Below are 15562 nucleotides of genomic sequence, written 5' to 3' on the forward strand. Positions count from 1 at the left end.
ACAAATCGTCAATGTATCTTGAATTTTCTTATGACTTGGTTCCGCTATTAAGTGAAAAGAGGGTATTCAGGAATCATTGCATTTAATTTTTCTCAAATGGATATCATATCATCATCATCATCACCATTTAAGACTGATTATGCCTTTCAGCGTTCAGTCTGGAGCATAGCCCCTTTGTAAAATTCCTCCACGATCCCCTATTCAGTGCTAACATTGGTGCCTCTTATAATGTTAAACCTATTACTTCAAAATCATTCTTAACCGAATCCAGGTATCTTCTTCTTGGTCTGCCCCGACTCCTCCTACCCTCTACTGCTGAACCCATGAGTCTCTTGGGTAACCTTGTTTCTCCCATGCGTGTAACATGACCCCACCATCTAAGCCTGTTCGTCCTGACTGCTACATCTATAGAGTTCATTCCCAGTTTTTCTTTGATTTCCTCATTGTGGACACCCTTCTGCGATTGTTACCATCTACTAGTACCTGCAATCATCCTAGCTACTTTCATATCCGTAACCTCAACCTTGTTGATAAGGTAACCTGAATCCACCCAGCTTTCACTCCCATACAACAAAGTTGCTCGAAAGATTGAACGGTGCACAGATAACTTAGTCTTGGTACTGACTTCCTTCTTGCAGAAGAGAGTAGATCGTAGCTGAGCGCTCACTGCATTAGCTTTGCTACACCTCGCTTCCAGTTCTTTCACTATGTTGCCATCCTGTGAGAATATGCATCCTAAGTACTTGAAACCGTCCACCTGCTCTAACTTTATTCCTCCTATTTGGCACTCAATCCGTTTATATTTCTTTCCCACTGACATTGCTTTCGTTTTGGAGATGCTAATCTTCATACCATAGTCTTTACATTTCTGATCTACCTCTGAAATATTACTTTGCAAACTTTCAATCGAATCTGCCATCACAACTAAGTCATCCGCATATGCAAGACTGCTTATTTTGTGTTCACATATCTTAATCTCACCCAGCCAGTCTATTGTTTTCAACATATGATCCATAAATAATATGAACAACAGTGGCGACAGGTTACAGCCTTGTCTTACCCCTGAAACTACTCTGAACCATGAACTCAATTTACCGTCAACTCAAACTGCTGCCTGACTATCCAAGTAAAGACCTTTAATTGCTTGCAAAAGTTTCCCTCCTATTCCATAATCTCGTAGAACAGACAATAACTTCCTCCTAGGAACCCGGTCATATGCCTTTTCTATAAAGCATAGATACAGTTCCCTGTTCCACTCAAAACACTTCTCCATTATTTGCCGTAAGCTAAAGATCTGGTCCTGACAACCTCTAAGAGGCCTAAACCCACACTGATTTTCATCCAGTTGGTCCTCAACTAATACTTGCACTTTCCTTTCTACAATACCTGAAAGATTTTACCCACAACGCTGATTAAAGAGATACCTCTGTAGTTGTTACATCCTTTTCTGTTTCCATGATTAAAGATTGGTGTGATTACTGCTTTTGTCCAGTCTGATGGAATCTGTTCCGACTCCCAGGCCATTTCATTTATCCTATGTAGCCATTTAAGACCTGACGTTCCACTGTATTTGATGAGTTCCGACTTAATTTCATCCACCCCAGCTGCTTTATTGCAATGCAATCTATTGACCATTTTCTCCACTTCCTCAAATGTGATCCTATTTCCATCATCATTCCTATCCCATTCTAGCTCGAAATCTGAAACATTACTGATCGTATTTTCACCTACATTGAGCAACTCTTCAAAATATCCCCTCCATCTGCCCAAGGCATCCACAGGATTCACCAGCAGTTTTCCTGACCTGTCCAAAATACTTATCATTTCCTTCTTACCTCCCTTTCGAAGACACTCCAGAATGGTTTTCCCGAAGCTTGACCCGTAGTCTCCAACCTGTTTCCAAAGTCTTCCCAAGATTTCTTCTTGGATGCTGCAATTATCTGTTTGGTTTTGTTTCTTTCTTCAACATAACTTTCTCTGTCTACCTGAGTTCTAGTATGTAGCCATTTTTGATACGCTTTCTTTTTCCTTTTACAGGCTGCCTTGACTGTGTCATTCCACCAAGCTGTTTGCTTCTTCCTACTTTTACACACTACTGTTCCAAGACATTCTTTAGACACTTCTAGTACTGTGTCCCTGTACCTTGTCCATTCCTTTTCCAATGACTGTAATTGACTACATTCAACTAACTGGTACCTTTCTGAGATCGCTGTTATGTACTTGTGCCTGATTTCCTTATCCTGAAGTTTCTCCTCTCTTATCCTCCTACATATGGACCTGACCACCTGCACTTTTGGCCCCACAATCCCAATTTCACTGCAGATTAAATAATGATCATTGTCATCAAGGAATCCCCTGAATACACGTGTGTCCCTCACAGCCTTCCTGAATTCCTGATCTGTTATTATATAGTCAATGACAGATCTGGTTCCCCTGCCTTCCCAAGTATACCGGTGAATGTTCTTATGTTTAAAACAGGAGTTTGTGATTACTAAGCCCATACTGGCACAGAAATCCAAGAGTTGTTTCCCGTTCCTGTTGGCCTCCATATCCTCTCCAAATTTACCCATAACTTTTTCATACCCTTCTGTTCGATTTCCAATCCTGGCGTTAAAATCACCCATGAGCAGAACACTGTCCTTGTCCTTCACTGTAACAACTACACCACTGAGTGCCTCATAAAAACTATCCATCTTATCTTGATCTGTCCCTTCACAATGCGAATATACTGACACAATCCTAATTTTCGTGCTAGACACTGTCAAATCTATCCACATCAGTCGTTCGTTTACATACCTTATTGTAACTATGCTGGGTTCCATTTCTTTCCTGATGTACAGCCCTACACCCCATTGTGCTATTCCTGCTTTGACTCCTGACAGGTAGACCTTGTATTCTCCCACTTCCTCTTCTTTCTCACCCCTTACCCGAATGTCACTAACAGCTAAAACTTCCAGCCCCATCTTACTTGCAGCCTCTGCCAGCTCTACCTTCTTCCCAGAGTAGCCCCCATTGATATTGATAGCTCCCCATCTCATTACCATTTGTTTGCCAAGTCGTATCTTAGGAGTCCCTGGTTTGTCAGTTAGAGGTGGGACTCCGTCACCTCCAAAAGTCCGAGGCATTTTGCTCTGATTGTTGCCAGCATCATATTTAAAGTACCAGGGAAGCAGGTTGCTAGCCTTACTTGCCCTGAGTCCCATTGGGTATTACCCCTAACGGTTGAGGGACTAACCGGTGGATTTGGTAGTCTTTGCCGTATGAGCACAGAGGTGACCACGACTCAGAATATGTCCGAGATGCCCTGCTGTACCCCGACTGTCGGGACCACTTACTTGGCCACTCATACGTTGCCCGTGGTTCATGAACTAGGACATAACTAAAGGAACCCACACCATGAACCACATGGATATCATAGACACAGACAAATGCTTTTGCCGAAAGAACTCGAGATTTTTTGTTGTTGGGTAAATACCCAATCGGTAGAACCACTCTCCAAGATATGATCTCGCAATATCATGAACAGGTGCAAACAGGCGTGAACACCGTAAACGTGCTGCGCAGTAGACCCCGTTCAGTCGATCGCCAGTGTTGGCCACGTTGTTATCTGGTCAGGCGGAATGTTCCACCAGTAAATGTTGTGGGAGGACACATTCGAAGATGAAAATGCCACCAGTACAAAGCAAAAAGACCAAAGTTCTTTGTAGTAAAACACGCGATGTAGTGCCAATGTCTACCAGTTTATGAAAAAAGAAGTCGTGATAGGTCCTTCATTGAAGCTAAAATCCACACTGAAACGAGTGACCGAAGCAACTGGTGAATCTTCCGTTCGGCAACCCACTTTGACGAAAATTCATACAAATTTACTGAGGTTAATAAATGTTGATTTATAAACACGCTACATAAAATAGGTGCAACAAGACGGCGAATAACCGAAAAACTGGCCGAGAACAAAGCTGTACCAGGGCAAAATGAAATCCTGACGTAGAAAGCATCTGAGAGTACAGACTTCAGTATCATACAGTTGTCTGTATGGACGAGATATACCTGCATATTTGTCCCACAGCATCATACGGAAGGAGTGACAATTCACTACAGGGTCTGATGAAACCTGTTTCGAAAGGAAGCAGAATTATCATCATCATTTCGGCTGGTGGGGAGGACGGTTTTGTATCAAGTGTCTACCTAAAGTTAAAATCTAATCATAAAACTGGGGATTAGGGAGAGATTCATATGCAATCGACTACCTGATAGCTCCGTTATGGTTAATGTCTCTTGTTTCAATAAGCAATTGGCTCGTGCTCCAATATTGTACTCCATAAGGACACAAGTGATTTCCTGATTAACAGAAAAGATAATTCCTTTCCGTATTCACTGATCACAATGAGCAAACAAAGCTACATCGCTTATAAAATAAACCATATTTTAATCGAAAATGGTCATAAATTGTAAACACTTCCTCCATACCACAAAAAATCGAATCCTATACACCTGATATGGGCAACAGTCAAGAACGGCATTTCTGGACGAATGCGACATTCAGAATGGGCACGTTATTAAAACTTACAATTGGATTATATTGTTTCCGTAACAAATGAACACTAGAAGAAACGCTGTGAGCGCGTAAACAAAATGGAATAGCAGTATATTTCAAATGAAAGTTTATTGGACCAAGGCCTGGAATTGATCATATGTGTGGGAAGTGGTGCAGATTGGAATAGTGGTAGTCATAGCTATGGAAACAACACAGTGGATCAACTGACACTGCTAGTGGAAGTGAAAAACACAGCGCTACTGAAAAAGAAGAAATATAGTGTTGAGCATTTTCTAAATCTATTTTGTGTGTAGAAATAGTGAGAGTGAAAGATACATGTCAAACGATGATCTTTATTATTTGTAATGTGCCATTGGGTCTGGAATTACTCTAAAGATCTGTGAACGCCTTCTTAATAGTGAAGTTGCTGTTTACGACCAAATTGTGCATCTCACATGGCTATGCTTGTAATATAAATCCGCTTACATTTTGTTACGTGTGCTCGTACCACCTCTGATCCTTTTCCTCGTCCTTTACATTGCAATATTGCTTCGTCTCCCTTACATTTCCTCTCTTGCGCATATGAATTTCCTTCCTCTGTTTACCTGAAGTATATTCCTGACAGTCAACATAAATGTGGACGCCACAAAGATAGGTGGAGCGTGCGCTATGGAGAGTTAAAATCTGAAACACGTGTTCAGTTGCGTACAAGAATAGAATAGCACGTGGATCCTTCTACATGTAAATACATTCGTCCATGGGACAGAGCTTTTCGAGAATCTGTAAGTATGGTTGCAGATCCTGGGGAACTAAAACACACGTGGATGAGAGGCAATGGGACGTATGTGCTAAGCATTCGGTAGAAGCCCACGTAAATGCATTAGACAAGCAATGTGTAGAAGGGAACTAGCCGTCTTCAAATTCCATCAGCAATACTCATCTAAATGAGATTGCCCTGACTTAATCCCCCCCCCCCCCCAAACCCAATTCTCTTCCCGAAACCCATATAAGACGAAAGGCCGGCCGCGGTGGTCTCGCGGTTCTAGGCGCGCAGTCCGGAACCATGCGACTGCTACGGTCGCAGGTTCGAATCCTGCCTCGGGCATGGATGTGTGTGATGTCCTTAGGTTAGTTAGGTTTAAGTAGTTCTAAGTTCTAGGGGACTGATGACCACAGCAGTTGAGTCCCATAGTGCTCAGAGCCATTTTTTAAGACGAAAGTCATCAGAAACTATAGTGCTACCCTTCTCAATATATTCCTCAAACAAACCCTCCAATTCCCTTTCACAATGACACTGCTAAACCCTAGAAACACCATCAGCATACGCATCCAGCGAAATTTCAGCATCCCGCACCCTCAAACCAACACGAGAACTGGCCATAGCCCCCGCCCGTCCCGAACTCACCCCACCCACACACACATCATGTTACCAATCTGTGATTGATCAATTTCAGCAACCACCCCATGACTGACCAACTTTCCTCAATATTTGACATACTTTGAACAAACCTCTCGACAAAACGAAAACCAATCCATAACACTTCTCTCACTCACACCAGTCTTATGTGCAGAACAGATTATAGAGGAGATATAAAAAATAATTAAAAAATAAGTGATCAAAATAATCTCATTCATGGCCAACCTAGATTTCTCGGACCAAGTACCAAGTCTATTCGACTGTCAGATTTTATCGCGCCGACAACGACACATATACGCGTTTCTGGTCCGTGCCACCGTAATTCTCGTAAGCCTCATGTTGTTGCCACAAATGTGACAGCTAACATTTTCCGCAAAAAGACCAAGCAACTGCAGAAATTTTCTGACAGGCATCATATCTTCACCCACCGCCGAATGTAGTGATACGCTCGTAAATTTCACTGTCATATCCGTACCTAACAAAAAAGCGATAAAACAAATTAAACCTCTTTTCGCACAACAGACTTCAAACTAATAAGACCTGATAAAAGCACCAAACATATAAACAAAATAAACCTTAGTAATGTACTGAAAACAACACTCGTACCGCACCAACTACGTAAACTCAAAGCCACGTTACCACGATTACAACCAAACTTCAAATGAACCCAACACTACACGATAAACTCAGCACCGTCACAGGGCACTATCTAACATAACAACAGAAATGTACAAACAAAACCAACTCAAAAACTCCGCGCCATATGACGTCACACACCGCACTACCATTATGTCACGACTCAAAACAGACGGGTGGAATTGGACGCTTCCATTGACCCCACGTTGCCAACGTAGCCTCACACTTACTGATTTAAATTTCTGTTTATTCACCTGTCTTGTGTTAAGAAAAGTGAGAAATATGCAGTCTCATCACCGTCTATTTTAATTTTATTACGTCACTCGGTAAAACTTCATACACGATTGAGTGGTTACACAGAAGCAATTAAAGAATTTAGAAAAATGTTGCTTCTGCTCCATATAATTTTATGTGAAACAAGATGTGGTATCAAAAAGACTTCTCTTTTCTCAAATATTATTTTCGTTTGATATCAATGTGCTTGCAACGCGCCTCCTTTGATACACACCTATTACGTACGCTCGGTCGAGCGTCACTTATCGCAGGTAGGTGGAAAGTTTGTCCCCCGGGTGCCAGGATGAGATGTTTAATATGTGGAGACGCCGCTGCTTCAGTCACTGCACAAAGGACGTAGCCGTGTTTTTACGCCCGTGTGAACCGTGTTCGAGTGAGCAGCGCTAAACACATAGGCAGAGTAACTTGAGAGGTCGGCGCCGACAAACTCGAAGAATACTGCAGCGTCAGTGGGCGTTACTACGGCATCAGGCGTCGCGACTGCACGAAAATCCTGCTAAGGAGTAATAGACTTTTAGCTGAATAAAATCTAAGAAAGCTTGTTTCTTTTTTTAAGAGTACGATGTTAAACTAGTAACAGTCAAATAGCAAATAGCATAGTTTCTTATTCCCATGGAGTATTGATTTAATATGCAAGAAGCAAGCAAATAAGTAAAGACCCAGATTCTGACCCTAGAATGGTCAATTAGACCTGACCGATCGCCGTGTTATCACCTGCCAAAGGCATCATCGAATGTAGTATGAAGGGGCATGTGATCAGCCTATACCGCTCTCCCGGACGTTGTAGGGTTTTTTGACGTTATCGCCGCTACTAATTTAGCGAGTAGCTCCAAAGTTGGGCTCATAAGGCTGAATGCAACATTCAGCGCCACGAACTCGCCCTGTCGCAGTAGCGGACGGACATCGGGCGGCAGTACCAGCGCTTGCAGAGGCCGCCATTTCGAATGGACCTATTCGCCTCCTCCACATACGTGACTAGAAAATGGTGCCGCGAGTATTTCAGCCTCCGCCGGCCGTATGAAGGTCGGGGCCAGACACTGCACAGGTCAGTTCTTCCGGCTTCGAGAGCCTCTCCTAGTCTCCCCATCGCCGAGGACGCTATCAAAGTCCATCGTAGGGACCGACGCCGCTGATTCTCTTGGTGAACTCAGACGGTATCCAAGATAGACTTTCCTGTTTCTGCGCTGGCGTTATCCAGGACAGCTTCATCGGACTTAAAATATTTTCCATATGAGTCCTTTTGTTTATGAAGATTGTAATTGTGTTACTTTATCACACTCTGGAATCACCATACCGCCATGTCTTCATATCTGTGAGGTACTGTAATTAAGATTTTGTTATTATTGCCGAAGAAGACGTCTCTTTCCTTGGTCAATAAGCTTTTGTTAATTTGATCACTGTTCTCCCCGTGTCAGTGTGACCAACACGATATACTGAGTGATGGGAGAGGGGCCACAACTGGCGAACATTGTAAAAATCTGTTGCTTATTACAGTTAGCAAGGAACGTCTGAACTGCCACCCAGCAAAGCAGAGGATGCAGCACACAGACGGCTGTTCTTCTCGGATATTGAGACTAATGTGGAAATGTAATACTGTCACTCAGTGCACTGCATCCATTTCAGATTTCCTTAAATACCGTTGTGCCATTGCATCCGCCATTGGTTAGTATTCGAATGATTAGAAATGTTAGTTCTACGACGTGCAGTGAGTGTAACAGTATTGGAAGACTATACAATACTTTTAATTTAGTGATAAATGATTTATTCTACAGAAGGAACTTATACGAAAGTGTGGTCATTTTATATTAAGTAATTTTACGTAGTGTGTAATGCAAAATTCCTCTCTGATGCTACCACTATCATTTACTCCCTGCAATTTGTAGACAACGTGTACAGAACGAATCATCTTAAATTCATAACCCAAATATTGCGATAATGGAAAGTGCTAGTGATGTGCGGTTTACACAGAATGGATTGGTAATCAGAGGCTCGTATTGTTAGACAACAAACAGATTTAATAACACATAGAAAGTGGACTTTTTGTACAAACATAAATTTCTTCTAATGGAACATTAACAAACTGAACGTAGGGTATATTAGAGTATCAGTGGTGTTTGTTGCAGGACTGTAGTGCGAGTCGTTTACGATGAACCTTAATGTGGACAATTTCTACACTGACAATTGTTTGTGCCATTCAACCCGCGTAGTTGCTAGGTACTTTGTTGTTATGTTAGGTTACAGCGTGCTTGTGTGTTCCTTGACTCCAATTCATCTTGCTACACAATTAGTCTGTGACAGTGCTAGCAGTAGGTCGTAAGTGGATGATGGGATTTACCAATGCAGAAAAACTTGACATGTTTCTGGCATATGCAGAATGCAGGAAGAATGCAGTTCTCTCTCATATGGTGTTTGCAGCAAGGCATCCCAATAGATGTCAAACATCTCGGCAATTATTTATCAACCTCTTCATCCAGTTACGTGAAAGGAGTAGTGTAACACCCTAGACAACATAACAGAAGGAAACGGAAGAGGGGGGGGGGAATTAATGTTCTTGCTTCTGATGCAGGTGATTCACAGTAGTGGGGCAAAGACAGTTCCAAGAAATTTTTTATATAAAGTTCATATCAAATTAATTAATTAAATAATTAATTACACCCACGCCCTGATGATGTCATAGGTTTCCTTCAGCCAGCACCTGAGTTCCCCTGAGGGGATTCTCAGCCACCTCCACCCTGTGAAATCATGGCAAATTGAAACTTTGGGGGAAATTCAAATTTATCGGTGGGAATATCAAATTTTGTGTTTTCACCATGAGGTTTGGAGGTCAACTGGCATAGTTCACAACACTGCCACCAGAGAGTGCTGTTGGCTCTGCCCCACTCCCCACCCCCCTCCCACTACCATGACACATTCGAAGAAGGCGAACCACAAAAAAAAAAAAAAAAAAAAAAAAAAAAAAAAAAAAAAAAAAACAGGTGGGAACCAAAAGGAATGCTAAATCTGGTTACATGATGGGCTTCAGCCAATAGGATCACAGATCTGGTGATGTCATTGGAGGAGATATAAGGGGGGCTCAGCAGCTCTGCAGCCTCAGTGTAACTTAGCCAGCCAACAGCAGCTGCAGAAGAAAGCTATGAAGTGTCAGTAGCAGCCGTCGAGATCCAGGATAGTCCTGAAGAACAAGAAGAAGTGGAAAAGTAAGTACTGCATATTACATCTTTTTCTGTAGTTAGCATTATTGTTGGTTGTCTTATGTCTTGGTCTTTTCATGTCACTTTCTCCTCTTTTTCAGCAGTAGCCTTCTGCCTGTGGAGGCCTGCAGGGGTGAGTACCAACATTTCGACCACTACAGCATCCAGACCTGCAGCATCCTCAGCTGCCATCTCGTCAAGACTTGCACTGACCTCTGAACCTGCAGCAACTGTATCAACTTCCAATATTTCTGAACTAGAAACGATCACATGGGGCCCTGTAGCGCACATAACCCACTTGCTAGAGCAACACATGGAGCTATTATTGTCTGTCCCACTCACCAATATGTGTGATGAGAATGCCCAGTCTTTTCCCAACACTTTGAGTGCTGCTGCTGGTCATAAGAAACAACAACATTGAGAGGGTACTATTCACTGACATGGAGATTTTGTGGATAAGAAGGTACCAAATGTGGTCATCCTTTTCAGTTAAACATACAATTTATCTACTAGTAGAACATAATGGGTAAGGTGGGTGTTGAAGCACATCACAACTGTGGTTTGCATGTGAGGATAAAAACTGGAAGTGCATCGAATGGTGCTAAAGTGTTCATTTATAAATTCGAATTGGACAAAATATGTTGTACAGAGTGCTACATCAGTCAGCAGATGACCACAGAGTATTATCCAGCCTCTACCCCAATGGACATTCACCTTACTGGTGTTACACTATGTATTACAATAGTGTATGATTACTCTGCGCTATGTGTGAAATCAGTTGACAAGTACGTTTATCTGTGGCACACCTTAGCTATCAACTTATTTGACGTGGATTCTGCGCTATGCCATGCATTGGAGTCTGTGTCTGTGGTTTCTGAGCATGCAATCAACATATAATGGTGGTGCAAACTTTTTACATGTACATAGTGTACATGTTGATGATTCAGAACAGTGGCTTTGATTTTACATCAGTACAGACCTGAATGAGAAACAGGTTAAATTTATGTATGAAAAACTGGAGTATAGTGAGGTGCCGTAGGTTTGAAGGAGGTATGTGGAGAATTTATTGCGTATGAAAAAGCTTTATTTGAGGAATGTTGTACAGATGCACAGAAGAGTCTGATGACTTTTTTGAAATATTACATCTGATGTATGAGTTTTGAATAAATAAAATGTATATATAATTTCAAACTATGTTTGTGTTTTATTTCATATCTCTCTTATTGTGGTACTGCACTTATTAATGTCATTAATTTTAGTGCTGCACCTTTAACCATGCAGCAGCAAATTGATTCAAACAGTTCCTGTCCAGTCGTTGTCAAGCTGAATGAAGTTAGTCTTCAACACGCTCGCGCGCATGTGTGTGTGTGTGTGTGTGTGTGTGTGTGTGTGTGTGTGTGTGTGTGTGTGTGTGTCTGTGTATGTGTCGTTCTACATATACCCACTACTTGTCGGTACCAGACATAGTAGTCTATTCAGACAATCGTCTATAAACTTGGAGGTATGTGAAGAGGGGTACAGAATTATTACTGGAATCTTCCGAGAATGGTCAAAGGATTGAATGAGTTGGTTAATGAAATCGGTAAGAAAGTAACCGACTTCACTGAAAATGTTGAGACTATTGAGGGGAAAACAGCTGTAGATGTTGGGTTGACAGAAGTGCCAACACCGTGTTACTACTGGAGGCCGAAATGCATGCGTCTTAGCTTACGCAGGCTGGCGTGAGGAGGGAAGAACTATACTGACGTGAGGTCTGGAACATGACAAGGAATGAGAATTCAGTAAGCGGACGGAATTAGTTCGGAATTAGTTTGATACTTAACTTTAATCCATTAACGATGATCGTCGCTCTTGGCGGTACATGATTCACAATATTATCTGTTCAAAGACATAGTAACTGAATATGGCGCCTTGCTAGGTCGTAGCAAATGACGTAGCTGAAGGCTACGCTAAACTGTCGTCTCGGCAAATGAGAGCGTATGTAGTCAGTGAACCATCGCTAGTAGAGTCGGCTGTACAACTGGGGCGAATCTTAGGGAGTCTCTTTAGAATAGACCTGCCATGTGGCGGCGCTCGGTCTGCAATTCACTGATAGTGGCGACACGCGGGTCCGACGTGTACAAACGGACCGCGGCCGATTTAAAGGCTACCACCTAGCAAGTGTGGTGTCTGGCTGTGACACCACAGTAGAAGTCTTTGATATTGGGCAGCGGGAGCAGTTACATAATGAGAGGAAGTAGAGTGGGTATAAAAAGCCTCAGACTACACAGAAGTCTGATTAGCATACACTGAGATATCGATGAAGTAGACTCAGGAGAAGAAAGCCATTTGAGAGAAATTACTGTTGCTAAGGTTAGGCCATATGATCGACAGTAAACACTGAGAGAGACCTTTAGGCCGGTTACTGAATCTCTCAGGCAGCTCTCCCAAAAAAAAAAAGAAAGAAAGAAAACCACACAATAACGATCTAGGCCCATAGATAGAACATACAGCGTCAGTAGGGAAAGACCATACTCGATGGGCACACATCCTATAACTGTAACTGATGGCACAATACTGATTGATGATAGACAATATGAGAGAACACCTGGCTTAATGAACTTTATATTCCTAAGACCCAAGAAAACAACCAACATAATATTCAGGTAATGATAGGGAAATGTACCGTGACATACTGCATTTAACTGATGTACACAAGATCTAAAAAAGTCAGAGCAACAAGAAATATCAAACCATTATAAAGCAAATACTCGATGGTGAAATCAACCACAGCAGTGGTGTTGGTATTGACATTGAGCATAAAGTAGTGATATATATATATATATATATATATATATATATATATATATATATATATATATATATATATATATCAGCATGCAAAATCTGATCTTGTAGATGTGAGGGAATATTCGCATGAGAGTAATGGATTCAGATATATTTTAATGGTTATTGATGTATACTCAAAATTTGACTGGGCATTACCTGTGAAAAGAAAAACAGGGAGAAATGTCGCAGAGGTGTTTGAGCATTTGTTGCAGACAGGGACGAACTGATGCCTGGCCAACCTCAAACTCGATCATGGTGGAGAGTTTTACAATAGGTATTTCAAGAGTGTGAAGCAGCGGTATAGAATACAGGGTGATTCAAGAAGAATACCACAATTTTAGGAATTTAAAACTCTGCAACGACAAAAGGCAGAGCTAAGCACTATCTGTCGGCGAATTAAGGGAACTATAAAATTTCATTTAGTTGTACATTTGTTCGCTTGAGGCGCTGTTGACTAGGCGTCAGCGTCAGTTGATGCTAAGATGGCGCCCGCTCAACAGAAAGCTTTTTGTGTTATTGAGTACGGCAGAAGTGAATCGACGACAGTTGTTCAGCGTGCATTTCGAACGAAGTATGGTGTTAAACTTCCTGATAGGTGGTGTATTAAACGTTGGTATAAACAGCTTACAGAGAATGGGTGTTTGTGCAAAGGGAAAAGTTCTGGACGGCCGAGAACGAGTGATGAAAATGTAGGACGCATCCAGCAAGCATATGTTCGCAGCCCAGGAAAATCGACTCGCAGAGCTAGCAGAGAGCTGCAAATTCCACAATCAACTGTATGGAGAGTCCTACGAAAAAGGTTACTTATGAAACCTTATCGTCTGAAATTGGTTCCAGCAGTGTCTGCAGCTGATAAGATTAAAAGAATCGATTTCTGTGATTTTATCCTTGCTCAAATGGAAACAGATGAATCTTTCGTTTCAAAGATTGTGTTTAGTGATGAAGCAACCTTCCACACTAACGGGAAAGTCAACCGTCACGATGTCTGTATATGGGGCACTGAGAATCCGCGGGAAACAACTCAGTATGAACGTGACTCGCCTAAGGTGAACGTTTTCTGTGCCATTTCAGCCAATAAAGTTTTTGGTCCCTTTCCCTTCGAAGGTGCTACTGTAACTGGAGTACAGTATCTGGAGATGTTAGAGAATTGGCTGTTCCCTCAGCTCGAACAAGAAGCACAACAATTCATATTTCAGCAGGATGGAGCGCCACCATATTGGCACTTATCTGTCCGTAACTACCTGAACGTCAACTACCAGAGGCGATGGATCGGCCGCCAGGCAACCCGTGACAGAGAACTTCATCACTGGCCTCCAAGAAGCCCTGATCTTACCCCCTGCGATTTGTTCTTATGGGGGTACGTTAAGGATATGGTGTTTCGGCCACCTCTCCCAGCCACCATTGATGATTTGAAACGAGAAATAACAGCAGCTATCCAAACTGTTACACCTGATATGCTACAGAGAGTGTGGAACGAGTTGGAGTATCGGGTTGATATTGCTCGAGTGTCTGGAGGGGGCCATATTGAACATCTCTGAACTTGTTTTTGAGTGAAAAAAAAACCTTTTAAAATACTCTTTGTAATGATGTATAACAGAAGGTTATATTATGTTCCTTTCATTAAATACACATTTTTAATGTTGTGGTATTCTTTTTGAATCACCCTGTACATTACTACTCAACATAATTCACCACAGAGTTTGAGAGTCATTGTGTGAAAAGTAATGAAGCAAACAGTTATCATGGGAGGCATCCTTCACTGGAGTAATGTAATGGATTCTTCTTGTGTTATAGAGATAAAAATTCTGGATAGTATCTATAGAAGCATCTATTAGACAACTGCAAATGAAATGTTCCTAGTTACTACATATCTAGTCATTTTACTGAAAGTGAGTACTAATTTCTTATTTCCTTTTTCTGTAGTAATACCAGCACACAAAATTAGCCAGTGTTATTGACGTATGTTCGTAATTTTCCTTAACTGTATGAAATTTTAATTTATTTGGTACCGAGAACAATTAAAAATAGAAAGATAATATTGTCATTAGAAAATTGTGATCCAATATTTCTTTATTATTATTACTTACATTTGACAATAAATGCAATAGTTGCATAAATGCAAAAGAATAAAATGTATCTGCCAACAAGGTGCGAACCGAATTATAATACAGTGTCGACGGCTGGAGAGGCCTAGCGGTTCTAGGCGCTACGGTCGCTACGGTCGCAGGTTCGAATCCAGCCTCGGGCATGGATGTGTGTGATGCCCTTATGTTAGTTAGGTTTAAGTAGTTCTAAGTTCTAGGGGACTGATGACCTCAGAAGTTAAGTCCCATACTGCTCAGAGCAATTTGAATCATTTTATAATAGAGTGTATGTTTTTATCAACTCATTTTGCCTCAGTTTATTAAGGCATCATCGGTGGCCTGGAACACATGACTTGTATGGTATATTAGCAGTACCACAACATCTAATCGGCGTATTCAGCATACGTTTAGTTCACCATGGTCAACACCAACACACTAAAAATGAAACGTACGTACATCTTGCCATCTTGCATTCCATATTGTAGCGAATGGTTGCTACTGTACAGCATGAAAAAGGACCTCAGGCGCATCAGGTAGAAACCTCTTTACTGCCAGTACAGCAGTGCAGTATGAACAA

This window comes from Schistocerca gregaria, chromosome 7 (assembly GCF_023897955.1).
Source record: "Schistocerca gregaria isolate iqSchGreg1 chromosome 7, iqSchGreg1.2, whole genome shotgun sequence".
Lineage (NCBI taxonomy): Eukaryota > Metazoa > Arthropoda > Insecta > Orthoptera > Acrididae > Schistocerca > Schistocerca gregaria.